This window comes from Schistocerca piceifrons, chromosome 7 (genome assembly GCF_021461385.2).
Source record: "Schistocerca piceifrons isolate TAMUIC-IGC-003096 chromosome 7, iqSchPice1.1, whole genome shotgun sequence".
NCBI lineage: Eukaryota > Metazoa > Arthropoda > Insecta > Orthoptera > Acrididae > Schistocerca > Schistocerca piceifrons.
In genome coordinates, this window is record NC_060144.1 from 326335958 (window position 1) to 326352279 (window position 16322).

Genomic DNA, 16322 nt, shown 5'->3' on the forward strand with positions numbered 1-16322 from the left:
CAGAGCGAAGGTCAAATGGCAGACAGATTAAGGCATAAAACCAGCATGAAAAAACGATAAAATATAGTAATTCCGATATGTTCAAGATCAAATGTGCTGAGTGTTCTATAAGCCAGAGTGAGTGGACCTTTGAGATCCAGTACAAGGAGCATCAATATAACGGACATCTGGGGCACAGCAAAATGACAACATTTGGAGCACACGTAAAAGTAGCAAAAACTGACTTAGCACAATAGGAGAACAGATGGAGGTAGTACAAGGAGCCCAAAAAGTTTTTCTCGAATGTGCTGGAGGAACTTGAGATTTATGTCCACCAGATAAAAACCCCAGAGAAACTGCTGAAGGTACAAAGTGATTTTGCGCACAGCAATTATTACGAAAATTTTGAAGATATGGTTTAGCATTTGCAGCTGTGGGATGGGGTAGGACGCTTTAACGAACCTATACTGTGGCAGCCCGCCGCACACTTTCAGCAACAAATCTGACACGACAGAGGAAAACTCAGTGTGGCGCCTCTTTCGGTATGGCGCTTACGTAAGCGATGGTCCAATGAGAGGGAAGATAAGGCATATTTTTAAAAAAATTTCAAAAGTTATTTAAGTTTTCGTAGAACAAAATATGTTTGTTAAGTAAAGAAATCCTCATTAATGTTTTGTATACAGTGCCTTGGAAAGTTTTACACAGTGACAGAAAAAAGATCGCAACTCAAAGAAGGAGTCGAGTGACATAAACAAAAGTTGGTAGGCGTGTTTCTACACTATATGATCAAACGTATCCCGACACCTGGCGAAAATGACTTACAGCTTCGTGGCGCCCTCCATCGTTAATGCTGGAATTCAGTATGGTGTTGGCCCACCCTTAGCCTTGAACACAGCTTCCACTCTCGCAGGCGCAAGTTCAATCATGTGCTGGAAGGTTTCTTGGAGAATGGCAGCCCATTTCTACACGGAGTGCTGCACTGAGGAAGGGTATCGATGTCGGTCGGTGAGGCCTGGCACGAAGTCGGCGTTCCAAGACATTAAAAGGAGTTCTATAGGATTCTGGTCAGGACTTTGCGCAGGCCAGGGATGTTATTGTCGTGTAACCACTCCGCCACAGGCCGTGCATTATGAACAAGTCCTCGATCGTGTTGAAAGATGCAATCGCCATACTTGAATTGCTCTTCAACAGTGGGAAGCAAGAAGGTGCTTAAAACATCAATGTAGGCCTGTGCTGTGATAGTGCCACGCAAAATAACAGGGAGTGCAAGCCCCCTCCATAAAAATCACGGCCACACCATAACACCACCGTCTCCGAATTTTACTGTTGGCACTACACACAGTGGCATGTTCACCAGGCATTCGCCATACCCACACCCTGCCACCAGATCGCCACATTGTGTACCACGATTCGTCACTCCACACAACGTTTTTCCACTATTCAATCGTCCAATGTTTACGCTCCTTACACCAAGCGTGGCGTCGTTTGGCATTTACCGGCGTGATGTGTGGATTACGAGCAGCCGCTCGACCATGAAATCCATGTTTTCTCAACTCCCACCTAACTGTCATAGTACTTGCAGTGGATCCTGATGCAGCTTGGAATTCCTGTGTGACGGTCTGGATAGATGTCTGCCTATTACACATTACGACCCGCTTCAATTGTCGGCGGTCTCTCTCAGTCAACAGACGAGGGCGGCCTATACGCTTTTGTGCTGTACGTGGCCCTTAACGTCTCCACTTCACTATCAAATGGTTCAAATGGCTCTGAGCACTATACGACTTAATTTCTGAGGTCATCAGTCACCTAGAACTTAGAACTAATTAAACCTAACTAACCTAAGGACAGCACACTCATCCACGCCCGAGGCAGGATTCGAACCTGCGACCGTAGCGGTCGCTCGGTTCCAGATTGTAGCGCCTAGAACTGCACGGCCACATCGGCCGGCACTTCAATATCACATCGGAAACAGTGAACCTTGGGATGTTCAGGAGTATGGAAATCTCGCGTACACATGTATGTCATAAGTGACACCGTACGACATAAACGGCACCCTGTCACCTAACCACCCAATCACATGATCACGTTCGAAGTCGGTGAGTTCCGCGGAGCGCCCCATTCTGCTTTCTCACGATGTCTCATGACTACTGAAGTCGCTGATCTGGAGTATCTGGCAGTAGGTGGCAGCACAATCCACCTAATATGAAAATCGTATGTTTTTGGGGGGTGTCCGAATACTTTTGATCACATAGTGTATGTCTAAGAGATGGTGTTTATTCAGTTTCGCTCCAGTCGAACAAGAGTGGCGCTATTAGCGGCAGTATGAGGATACAAATCAGCTTTGCTTTAAATACACGCTATTAATGGTCGTGAGAGTTTCCTTTGAGATTGAATGTAGTAAGTTGATGTCAGTCAAGTATGCCTTTAAGGCGACAAACGTGCCCTTACCAGCGTCTCACTGAGTTTGAACGAGGTCGTGTAATGGGGCTGCGAGAAGCTGGATGTTCCTCCTGAGATACTGCAGAAAGACTCGGCAGGAATTTAGCCACTGTACATGACTGCTGGCAGCGATGGACATAAGAGTATACGAGGGCCAGAACGGCCCGGACGGCTACGTGACACTACCGAGAAGGTAGAGAATCATGTTCAGTGTGTGGCTCTGACGCATGGTACTGCAGCTGCAGCAGCGGTTCGAGAAGTTGTTGGCACCACAGTGACTCAGCGAACTGTTGCAAATACAATACTGGCCATTAAAATACACTCCTGGAAATTGAAATAAGAACACCGTGAATTCATTGTCCCAGGAAGGGGAAACTTTATTGACACATTCCTGGGGTCAGATACATCACACGATCACACTGACAGAACCACAGGCACATAGACACAGGCAACAGAGCATGCACAATGTCGGCACTAGTACAGTGTATATCCACCTTTCGCAGCAATGCAGGCTGCTATTCTCCCATGGAGACGATCGTGGAGATGCTGGATGTAGTCCTGTGGAACGGCTTGCCATGCCATTTCCACCTGGCGCCTCAGTTGGACCAGCGTTCGTGCTGGACGTGCAGACCGCGTGAGACGACGCTTCATCCAGTCCCAAACATGCTCAATGGGGGACAGATCCGGAGATCTTGCTGGCCAGGGTAGTTGACTTACACCTTCTAGAGCACGTTGGGTGGCACGGGATACATGCGGACGTGCATTGTCCTGTTGGAACAGCAAGTTCCCTTGCCGGTCTAGGAATGGTAGAACGATGGGTTCGATGACGGTTTGGATGTACTGTGCACTATTCAGTGTCCCCTCGACGATCACCAGTGGTGTACGGCCAGTGTAGGAGATCGCTCCCCACACCATGATGCCGGGTGTTGGCCCTGTGTGCCTCGGTCGTATGCAGTCCTGATTGTGGCGCTCACCTGCACGGCGCCAAACACGCATACGACCATCATTGGCACCAAGGCAGAAGCGACTCTCATCGCTGAAGACGACACGTCTCCATTCGTCCCTCCATTCACGCCTGTCGCGACACCACTGGAGGCGGGCTGCACGATGTTGGGGCGTGAGCGGAAGACGGCCTAACGGTGTGCGGGACCGTAGCCCAGCTTCATGGAGACGGTTGCGAATGGTCCTCGCCGATACCCCAGGAGCAACAGTGTCCCTAATTTGCTGGGAAGTGGCGGTGCGGTCCCCTACGGCACTGCGTCGGATCCTACGGTCTTGGCGTGCATCCGTGCGTCGCTGCGGTCCGGTCCCAGGTCGACGGGCACGTGCACCTTCCGCCGACCACTGGCGACAACATCGATGTACTGTGGAGACCTCACGCCCCACGTGTTGAGCAATTCGGCAGTACGTCCACCCGGCCTCCCGCATGCCCACTATACGCCCTCGCTCAAAGTCCGTCAACTGCACATACGGTTCACGTCCACGCTGTCGCGGCATGCTACCAGTGTTAAAGACTGCCGTATGCCACGGCAAACTGGCTGACACTGACGGCGGCGGTGCACAAATGCTGCGCAGCTAGCGCCATTCGACGGCCAACACCGCGGTTCCTGGTGTGTCCGCTGTGCCGTGCGTGTGATCATTGCTTGTACAGCCCTCTCGCAGTGTCCGGAGCAAGTATGGTGGGTCTGACACACCGGTGTCAATGTGTTCTTTTTTCCATTTCCAGGAGTGTAGCTTCACCAAGAAGAAATGTAGACGATAAACGGGTATTCATTGGACAAATATATTATACTAGAACTCACATGTGATTACATTTTCACGCAATTTGGGTGCATAGATCCTGAGAAATCAGTACCCAGAGCAACCACCACTGGCCTTAATATCGGCCTTGATACGCCTGGGCATTGAGTCAAACGAAGCTTGGATGGCGTGTACAGTTACAGCTGCCCATGCAGCTTCAACACGATACCACAGTTCATCAAGAGTAGTGACTGGCGTATTGTGAAGAGCCAGTTGCTCGGCCACCATTGACCAGACGATTTCAGTTGGTGAGAGATCTGGAGAATGTGCTGGCCAGGGCAGCAGTCGAACATTTTCTGTATCCAGAAAGGCCCGCACGGGGCCTGCAACATGCGGCCGTGCATTATCCTGCTGAAATGTTGGGTTTCGCAGGGATCGAATGAAGGGTAGAGCCACGAGTCGCAACACATCTGAAATGTAACGTCCACTGTTCAAAGTGCCGTCAATGCGAACAAGAGGTGACCGAGGCGTGTAACCAATGGCACCCCATACCATCACGCCGGGTGATACGCCAGTATGGCGATGACAAATACACGCTTCATATGTGCGTTCACCGCGATGTCGCGAAACACGGATGCTGTAAACAGAACCTGGATTCATCCGAAAAGATGACGTTTTGCCATTCGTGCACCCAGGTTCGTCGTTGAGTACACCATCGCAGGCGCTCCTGTCTGTGATGCAGCGTCAAGGGTAACCGCAGCCTTGGTCTCCTAGCTGGTAGTCCATGGTGCTGCAACCGTCGTCGAACTGTTCGTGCAGATGGTTGTTGTCTTGCAAAAGTCCCCATCTGTTGACTCGGGGGTCGAGACGTGGCTGCACGATCCATTACAGTCATGCGGATAAGATGCCTGTCATCTCGACTGCTAGGCCGTTGGGATCCAGTACAGCGTTCCGTATTATCCTCCTGAACCCACCGATTCCATATTCTGCTAACAGTCACTGGATCTCGACGAACACGAGCAGCAATGTCGCGATACGATAAACCGCAATCGCGATAGGCTACAATCCGACCTTTATCAAAGTCGGAAACGTGATGGTACGCATTTCTCCTCCTTGCACGAGGCATCACAACAACGTTTCACCAGGCAACGCCGGTCAACTGCTGTTTGTGTATGAGAAATCGGTTGTAAACGTTCCTCATGTCAGCATGTTGTAGGTGTCGCCACCGGCGCCAACCTTGTGTGAATGCTCTGAAAAGCTAATCATTTGCATGTCACGGCATCTTCTTCCCGTCGGTTAAATTTCGTGTCTGTAGCACGTCATCATCGTGGTGTAGCAATTTTTATGGCCAGTAGTGTAAGTTAGTTCACGGACATCTCCGAGCCAGACGCCCTGTAGCGTGCACTCCACTGACTCCAAACCACCACCTTTTTCGACTTCATTGGTGTCAAGCGAGAGCTCGTTGAAAGGCGGAATGGAGATGTGTTGTGTTTTCTGATGAAAGCCGGTTCTGCATCTGTGCCAGTGATGGCCGTGTGATCGTTAAGAGGAGATCAGGTGAGCGCCTGCAACCAGCCTGTCTGTGGCCTAGACAGCTGGACCTACACCCGAAAGAAAATGGCTCTGAGCACTATGGGACTTAACATCTGTGGTCAGAACTTAGAACTACTTAAACCTAACTAACCGAAGGACATCACACACATCCATGCCCGAGGCAGGATTCGAACCTGCGACCGTAGCAGTCGCGCGGTTCCGGACTGAGCGCCTAGAACCGCTAGACCACCGCGGCCGGCCCTACACCCGAAGTTATGGTCTGGGGTACGACAACAGAAGCACTCTAGCGGCTATTCCACGCACCCTGACTGAAAATTTGTACGTCAGTTTGGTGATTCGACCTTTTGTGCTGGCATTCGTGAACATCATTCCAGGGGGTATTTTCCTACAGAATAACGCTCGCCCCCATACCGCTGTTATAACCCAACGTGCTCTGCGGAGTGTCAACGTGTTGTCTTGGACTGCTCGATCACCAAATCTGTCTCCAGTTGGGCACTGACCGACCAAGCGCAACAGGCACGGAACTCCATCCCACAAACTGACATCCGGCATCTGTACAACACAATGCACGCACGTCTGCATGCTGCATTCAACATTCTGATGGTTACACCGATTAATATTCTACCAACACTTCACACTTGCCAAAGCTTATCTCGGGCTTACATTAACCTCTGATCTTGCAAAGTTAGTCATTTAAATATGTTACCTAGACAAGTGTATTCCCGAAGTTTTGTTACTCTCTATTAATTATTTTTTGTTGTTGCGATCTTTTCTTCGTCAGTCTACATCTACATAAATTATCTCAATATGGTATTTCATTCCTTTAGTACATCTAGAGAGCATTTTTAATCCTACTGTTGTTATGCACCAATCAAATAGATTTAAAAATGTCAATACATTTTGCTAAGAAATACCCATCAAGGTTTATTTATAATGTTTTGTATGGATTATTTCAGTGTTGCTCTTCGAATCCGACAGTACGGATACAGGGCACCCTTTGACGCTTCTGACACTGGCACCAATGAAATTTCTATTAAAATCTTGATGCAAATCGACAGCAGGCAAGTGTGGTTTCAGTATATGACACTAAACTGGTAAGTCCATTATGATAGGTTAATCAGTAATATGACGTTACTACGTTTTACAACTTTGGTATTGTAATTGGAGTACAATAATTTTTTTATCTTTGTAAACAAAGAGCAGTTGGACGGAATGGACAGTGACTTAAAGGGAAGATATAAGATGAAGACCTAGAACAGCAAATCAAGGATAATGGAATGCAGTCGAATTAAATCAGGTGATGCCGAGGGAATTAGATTAGGAAACGAGACACTTAAAACAGTAGATGAGTTCTGCTGTTTGGGCAGCAGAATAACTGATGGTTGAAGTAGAGACGATATAAAATGCAGACTGACAATGGCAAGAAAAGCATTTCTGAAGAAGAGAAATTTGTTAACATAGAATATAGATTTTAAGTGCTAAGAAGTCTTTTCTGAAGGTATTTCTCTGGAGTGTAGCCATGTATGGAAGTGAAACGTGAGCAATACGCAGTTTAGACAAAAAGAAAATACAAGCTTTCAAAATGTGGTACTACAGAAGAATGCTGAAGATTAGACGGGGCGATCACGTAATTAATGAGGAGGTACTGAACAGAATTGGGGAGACAAGGAATCTGTGACACAACCTGACCAGAAGAATGGATCGATTGATAGGACACATCCTGAGACATCAAGGGATTCCAATTTAGTGATGGAGGGCAGTGTGGGTGGTAAAAATCGTAGAGAGAGGCGAAGGGATGAATACAGTAAACAGATTCAGAAATATGTAAGTTACAGTAGTTATTCAGGGATGAACAGGCTCGCACAAGATAGAGTAGCTTGAAGAGCTGCATCAAACCAGTCTTCGGACTGAAGACAACAACAACAAACAGAGGATTAGATAAGATTTAAGTTCCACATTCTGGCCCTAAAGGGGCCCATCGGGCCGGAATGACTGCTGTGTCATCCTTTGCCAACGGTAATATCGGGTGCAGTATGGATAGGCGTGTGGACAGCACTTCACTCTCCCGGTTGTTGTAGGTCCTCAGGTGGCTTTACGAGACTGAGTGACCCCATACCAGTTCTCTGAGCAAGGAAAAATCCCTGGCAGTACTGCGAGCCGAAGGTGAGTCCACAGGATGGCAGTCAGCGACGCTGAGCTCTCAGCTACGGAGGCGAACAAACATAAGGTTCTTGGTTCAAGCCTTCCCTCGACTGAAAATTTTACTTTCTTTATTTTCGCAAAGTTATGATCTGTCCGTTCGTTCATTGACGTCTCTGTTCGCTGTAATAAGTTTAGTGTCTGTGTTTTGCGACCGCACCGCAAAACCGTGCCATTAGTAAACGAAAGGACGTGCCTCTCCAATGGGAACCGAAAACATTTGATCGCAAGGTCATAGATCAACCAATTCCTCCACAGGAAAACAGATCTGATATATTCTATACGACACTGGTGACGGCATGTGCGTCACATGACAGGAATATGTTGTCGACCCACCTAACTTGTACAATTGGCGAATGGGTAAAAAGCTTCTTCTACCTTGCCGGATTTAGGTTTTCTTGTGGATGTGATAATTACTCCCAAAAAAGTGATGAAAACATAAGAGTTTGTCACATAAACTGAAAATAAAAAATTAAACTTTTCACTCGAGGGAAGACTTGAACCGAGGACCTGTCGTTCCGTATATGCTCTCGCTAACCACGGGACCACGGCGCTCCTGTAGTCCCATTGCCCTTGATGTTACCTATCTTCTCATGGACTACTCAGTTTGTATATTTTACTAATTTTTTTCATAGTTCCACACAATTTCTTCCTGTTTTCTCGATTGATCTGTGTTCAGTTTTTCAAGGCCTATCCACTGTGCCAACTTATAACTAAATCAGAGGGGAGTGCGATGGGGAGGTTCCCTTGTCAGAAAAACAGCTTGTAATCGTCTTTTTCTCTCCTTTGGTATGTATGTATTACGACGAATGTCAACTGGGCGCTCTCCACTTTCTTCTGCCATGTAATTCTTCCTTCTTTAACCTGCTAATAACTTCGTCCTTTCTTTAAAATCATTCTGTAGTCCAAGTCTTCGTCTCCCTCTTTCTCTATTCCCTGCACTCTGTCTTTCCATTACTCTACTTTGTTGGTAATTTCCAAGCAGTTTATGCCCCAGCCAAGGTGTTTTACTCTTTCTTATCGTTTCCACTAGCTTGCTTTCCTCGCCTAGTGTTAATACTACTACTTTTATCTATCAGTCCACTCTGTTTTTAGCATTTGTCTCAGCAATCACATTTCAAAACTATCAAAGTACTTCGCATCTTTATTCTCGACTGTTCATGAATCGCTTCCACACAATACTACCCTCCAGACAAAACGTTTGATCCGGCTATTTCTCAATTCTATAGTCTGTCGGAATTTTTATTGCTGCAAACAATAGTGAAAAGTCACAAACCTTTCTCCTTATCAAAAGCTCTACTTCTCATTTTTTCTATATACGTTCCATTTTCTGCCACCAAACGTAAAGTGCTTACAAGATTTTTATTTGTTCTAAAGCCTTTCTATCGAATGGTGTTCTAATGGAAACTTCATGTTTGTTAATGATTTTATCTTGGAACTCTTCCATTTGCTCCGTGTTTGCATAGAAAAACAGTAATATCAGAAATTGGGTCCGCCTTACTGCAAAACACCTTGTTATTCGTTTATTTCTTTATTCTCCCAAACTAGTTTCGGCGACAAATATCACCATCATCAGTGGGGTTTTTTAATCTAAAACATGCAAAAAATAGCATGGTTAGACACACACAGTAGCACATTATTACATTTTTTACTATTCGTTTTTTTTAAATATAGTTTACTATGGATACTTTCATAATACCTTATTTATTGTATGTTACAGTATGTTTTAAGCAATTATTGTCACTGTTTGCGACATATTTTCTGTGCGCTTTTTTTCTGTTGCCTTTTTTTCATGTTTGTTGACTCTCATCATTTTTGTCTTTTCTACACTTTTCATTATTCCATACGTTTTCCTAACTTTTACAGTCTTCTTCACCAATAATTATAACTCTTCCTCTGATTTAGCCAACATGCCTTCATCATCTGCATAGTAGGTTGCGATATTCATGAGAAGCCGGAATGTTAGCAGGTGTGCGGATCTATTGTGTGATGTGCGGGACAAGCAGTTAACCTCAGTTGTGGCAGCCATGGTGGCTGTCGTAATGGTGTGGGTTACCACCAGGCATCTCCCCCCTGTTCCTCTCCCCCGGCGCAACTCAGCCGCGTAATGAACCCAACTCCCACTCCCTCCACCACCGCCCCACCATCACACACCCCCTCGCCCCCTTCAGACACACATCCTCACTGCTGTCTCTGTCATACACCACAAAGTTTGCTCCTGCCGTTCAGATGTAACCGATTTCTCACAAGTGTTTGCCGTGCTAGATTTCCACAGACCCAGCAGTCCAGACACAATACTTTACGGCGAGAAGTAAAGTGTACCACTTTGATAGTAGAGCGACTTTGAACAGAAAATATAAATTTCCATTGTAAATCTAAATCAAACGCCCCCGGCAGGTGAACGAAGCTTCCACAGATACGTCGAAATGATTTCACTAGAGTTGTAAATTTACTGTAGGCTACCGTAGACTATATAAGCAAGCGTAAACTACGGTAATTTTCCTAGTAGCGTTGGTCAGTTAAGATCGTAACTAAGTTATCTGTCCTTTAAGTGGGTTGCATACCTATTGTGGGTTACCTCATTTCGATCTCTTTGTTTGCACATGAGCAGCATCTTACTAGATTCCCCTAGTAAACAGAAGAGGTAAACCGTCTAGAAACTGAATGAGGTTACGAAACATTTTTGTTCTACATGGTTATCCTCCTGTCTGTTACTTGAAAGTAAACAGTATTCGTTACAAAATTGAAATTGTCAATTTTTAATTCAGATTTTATTCGAAAATTGAGGATTGTTGTAGTTAAAATTTAAAAAATACAGATTCAACATATAGCGCTAGAAAAAGCAAATTTCTGAAAAAAAAGAAACAGAAACATATCAAACATCGCTTCAATACTTCTTCGAGCCTATATAAAATGTATTTCTGTTATACATAACATTCATATTCATCGACAATAACAGGAAAGCCTTGCCTTCGAACATGATAAGGAATGTTCTATTCAGTACAATACAACAGTAATTATACTGATTTCTTTAGTGTTTGTGCATGTAAACTGTACTTGCATCAAAAGTAATTACTTTGGTTACAGAGAAGCGCAGAAGTTACACGTTCAACCAAGATTTATTAATTATAAAATTCAATTTATGTTTTGTAAGGACATAAAATACGCTATAGACCAACTATGAACGATGTGCGAGTGCGAAAGAAACAAAAAACAAAGAGAAGCTGTCGGTTCGCATTTCTCTCACACGCATTCCATTTTGTTTCTTTCCGTACCGGTGCTAACAGTAGTAACAGTAATCCCACCATTCATTTATGTGGAGTACCAGAGCTACTGAATCGTAGTTTTGGTAGAGCGCAACTGCAATCACCCCATTACCCTTAACAGTTTTCGTCTTTCTTAGTGAAGAGGAAAAGAGACACTGTAGTCAATCATAATTTCGCTGACTTAACGAGCGTAACTAATAATTTTGGCCCTAACCAGTCTTAAGGGGGGGGGGGGGGGGGGGGGTAGGACGTCAAACGGGTCGACTTGGCAGGAGAGACACCACAGGACATTTTAATTTCCAGTGTCTATAATTTTGCAAATAAATTCATAAAACTTTTTCGGCATGACCAGGAAGGATTCAGGATTCACACTCATAGCAGTGGAAGTTAATAAAACAACAAAATAATTTTCTTCATGTGAAATTTCATCATTTTTTTCACTTACTATTGGCTGCGTTTGTTTCTGTAGGTACACATTTCTTCATAAGTAAGAGAGTTTCTTCGATGAATTTTGCATAGCATACAAACCATTCTTACAGGTGTATGAAACTCTAGAATTTATTTTATTTATGAAAAAAAAGTAAATGAGCTGTTACATTTTAAACTTATTGTTTAGAAAAAACTCAAATTTTATAGTTAATTATCTCAATTTTTACCATAGTTTTTAATAGGTTTGGAAAATTCTACAGTTTTGCATTAAGGAGTTTGTGTTTAATAAGCAGTGCAAAATTCATGGAAGAATCTCTCATACTAAAGCCCGGTCCACACGCAACGATCTGTCTGCGCAGACATCGGTGCAGATGTCTGTACATGCAAAAGATCGCTGCAAATGTGGTGTGTTCACACGACACAAACTCCAATCTACTACTCTCCCGCAATCTGTCGGTGTAGAGAAGAAATATCAGTGGCAAGCGACTACGCTCCCCGTATACGTCAAACACTTAATTCAGTTATTTTCAAATATAGAAATGGAGGAAGTTCTGTTGTGGTCTGTATTCGCAACTTGTGTTGCAAAAAACATACAGACCAACCGCAGGAAACAGAGAAAGCGGGCAAAATGGTGTAGACAGTGGCTGCTAAAGCGAAACCAGTTTTCTCACGTAAATTTACTGAGTTAGTTGCAGGACGAACCTGAAGACTGGCGAAATTATTTGCGGATGGATGTCGAAACTTATAATTATCTCTTAAAGCTTGTAACCCTTCATATTATGAGAAAAAATACTTGTATGAGAAGGGCAATTTCTCCTCATGAACGGCTGGCGGTAACGTTGACAATCCAATTTCATCTTCAATTGCGCTCCTGCTTGGTCTTGGCGTTTCTTGATCACTAAGAAAGCCAAGCAGATCAAAATACGATAACGTTGGCTGGTATACTTGATCTACTCCTACACCAGATCTAGATTTCTCAACTTTGGATAACTCAATTAGAGCATTGTATGCTGCTTTTCTTTTTGTCTCGGTCACTATATTCTTTACTTTTAATCTTCCACAAACATGAATGGTTTCTGCATATTTCAATGAATTCACTTACAAACTCTCGAGAACACTGACGAGTATCAGCCATTTTAATGCCCTACGCACAAAAATACAAACACTAGACTGAGCAAACAGCTGTTTCGCGCCAGATTTGCGGCGATCTCCTGTCCACACGCTCCAACTTGTCTGCGCAGATGTGGGTTGAACCCACAGATTTGAGAGGTTTCGCTCAAACCTCCGACTCCAACTTCCAGGTTTGCACACACCTCAGGTTGGTGCAAATGTTCTGTCCACACGCAACGATCTGTCTGCGCAGATGTGATGTGCGCAGACATTTGCGCAGACAGATCGTAACGTGTGGACGGGCCTTTATGCAGAAAAGTGTACCTATGACAACAAATGCAGCCAATAGTAAGTGAAAAAATGATGAAATTTCACAAGTAAAAAAAAATATTTTGTTATGTTTCTGAACTTCCACTACAAAGAGTGTGAATCCTGAATCCTTCTTGGTCATGCCGACAAAGTTTTATGAAATTTTTTGTAAAACTATAGACAGTGGAAATTAAAATGTCCTGTGGTGCCTCTCCGGCTCCAAGTCGGCCCGTTTGACACCCTACCCCCCTTAAGACGGCACACATTTACTGTGCAATTTACATATTGCATTAGACAGTGAGTAAGCCGCCTTTACGAAATATTAGTCACTCCTTTAAAAGTACACTGGGAGCTTATGAGCGTTGAAGGTGGTGTAGGCCTGATACCAGGCTGTTATACGACTGTCTACTGCTGACGTAAGTTTATTGCCGTAATGTGGTGTGTACGAGGGGTTCTCAGAAAAACCGGAATAACATTGCCGTGGACGGAGCTTGTGTAGTACGCATTTCCGCTGCTGGGCGCGCACAGCCCAGCTCATTGCCAGTTCAGTGCCGCCTGTGTTGTCGACCTTCCTTGTTCTGTTCGTCTGCAGTGATTATTTTTGCTAGCGCTGTTGTGTTCTTCCGTTTTTTATTATGGCAAGTTTACGTGAACAACGTGCAGCTTTGAAATTTTGTTTTCTACTCGGTAAAAATGCTGCTGAAACTGTTTTAATGTTGAAAACAGCTTACCAAATTGACGCTATGGGAAAAGCTCAAGTGTACGAGCTGTTTGCTCGATTTAAAAACGGCGACATCTCGATTGATAACAAACCTCGTTCTGGACGTCCATCAACTGCCCGAATCGAGGAAAATATCGAAAAGTTCGAGAGCTTGTGCTCACAGACCATCGACAGACAATTCATTAACTGTCAGAGATTAGTGAGTTATCTTGGAGCTCGGTTCAGCGAATTTCAACGGGAGATTTGGGAATGAAAAGAGCTGCTGCCAAATTTGTTCCTTGGGTTCCGACTGACAATCAGAAGGAGTGTCAAGCTGAAACATGTCGTGCTTTGAAACAACAGCTTTTTTGAAACTGATCCAGTTTTTCTGTCAAAGGTCATTACTGGTGATGAGTCGTGGTGCTATTGTTATGACCCAGAAACAAAGCAACAGTCAAGCCAATGGAAGATGTCATCATCACCCCCATCCAAAAAATGTCGTCAAGTCAAATCAAACATCAAAACAATGCTGATTTGCTTTTTCGGTGCCAACAGCGTAGTTTCATTTGTTCGCCGATTAGACTGTCAATCAGACCCTTTATTTGGAACTTTTAAGAAGATAGTGCAACAGTGTTTGTCCACAAAAGACCCAGTTTGTGGCAGACAAGAGACTGGTTCTTCCACCACCACAACGCACTTGCACACACAGCCATCTCTGTTGGTTTTGGGTTAAAAATAGCTTGGTTCCATGACACCACACACCTTATTCGCCTGACATGGCTCCATGCAACTTTTTCTTATTTCCACGCATGAAAGAGGGCATGAAAGAACACCGATTTAACAACGTTGAAGAAGTCAAGGAAAAAAAAAACGGAGAGGAGCTGTCAGCCATTCCTAACGATTACTACAAAAAGTGTTTCGTAATGTGAAAGCACAGGTGGGACAAATTTCTTAGTTGCAATGGAGAGTATTAAAGGATAGGGTTGTTTTGTAAATGATTTGAGAACATGTGCTTTTAAAAAAATAATTCCAGTTCTTTTTTTGGTACCCTCTTGTATGTGCCAGTCGGTTGCATGAAAGCAGCATAGCAAGATGGGTCAATGAGGAGACATGTTAGAATGGCAGTAAGGGGTTACCATGTTTGGCCATACCTCTAACCACACTATAAGGAAGAATGTACCATTCACAGTCATGTAACATGGTTTTAGAAGACTGGCCCCAAAAATTCCTAACTTAGAGGAACTGGAGATGGACATCACACTTTGTTGATAACAGACAGTTTCAAACCCTACAGGAATTGCTGTTCTTTGTGAATGTAGGTCCATATCAACCAGTTTCCAAGGCAACACTGTGAAACAAACTGCTTGCAACTGACATTTGGAGTCAGGTACAACACAAAAGGCCACACATAAAGATGAACGTCTTCAGTGGTCCAAACAACACAGAAACTAGACAGTGGCTGGCTGTAGGCATATAGTGTGGTCCAAGGTGTCACAATTTTGTCTATTTTCAGCTGATGCAAGGTGTCAGCACTGACAACCCAATGAAGCCTTTAATCCGAAGCATATACGGGATTTAGATTAGACCAGAGATGGTATCACGATGTACATTTTAACATTTTCAATGACAAAACACTGCCCTTTTTTCTAAATTCTTATGCTTATGCTGTGGAATGTCTGATCTTCCAAAATGACAACAGCCATATTCACTGACCTTGTGAGATGTCATCCTGTGCCAGACCGTCCTCTCACGTTTTTATCCCTATGTAAATATAAGACCTTCTGTACTTCTGTATCTTGATGCTTTTGGCTCACAGGAACTTCCAACCTCAAGGGAGAATCAACTTTCCCACGTGGCTAAAGGGCTAACAGTGATTCATAAACAGAGTTCACTGTTCCAGAGGAGGAGGAGGAGGAGGATATTAGTGTTTAACGTCCCGTCGACAACGAGGTCATTAGAGACGGAGCGCAAGCTCGGGTGAGGGAAGGATGGGGAAGGAAAGCGGCCGTGCCCTTTCAAAGGAACCATCCCGGCATTTTCCTGAAGCGATTTAGGGAAATCACGGAAAACCTAAATCAGGATGGCCGGAGACGGGATTGAACCGTCGTCCTCCCGAATGCGAGTCCAGTGTGCTAACCACTGCGCCACCTCGCTCGGTCGCTGTTCCAGAGGGACTAAACACAACTATGGGCTGACCAACCTAATCCAGGGCTCTGGAAGGACAATAGGGTTGGGTTTGATGGGTGGTCTCAGCGTCCTGTTTCACACAATACAGAATGGAAAGCTTTGGAACATGGAGAGGCGGAAACCTCATAAGTTCCTAACTCGTCACTTGCTGAAATTACTGTTTCATCTTGTTGTTAGACAGCACTCCAAAAGTTTGATATACTGCCACAGCTGCAACTGAGAAAATTTCCACTTCAGTTTTCCCTGGGATACACAGCCTGAATATATAAGGGGCATTCAAAAAGAAACGAGCCAGAGTCTGGAATGCGCAAACCACTGACGGGAGGGTAATATTGTGGCGTGTGTAATGAGGTGTGGTTCTGACCAGAGAATGGAAGTTCACAGCCCATCGCTAGAGGGCCCTTGTGCAC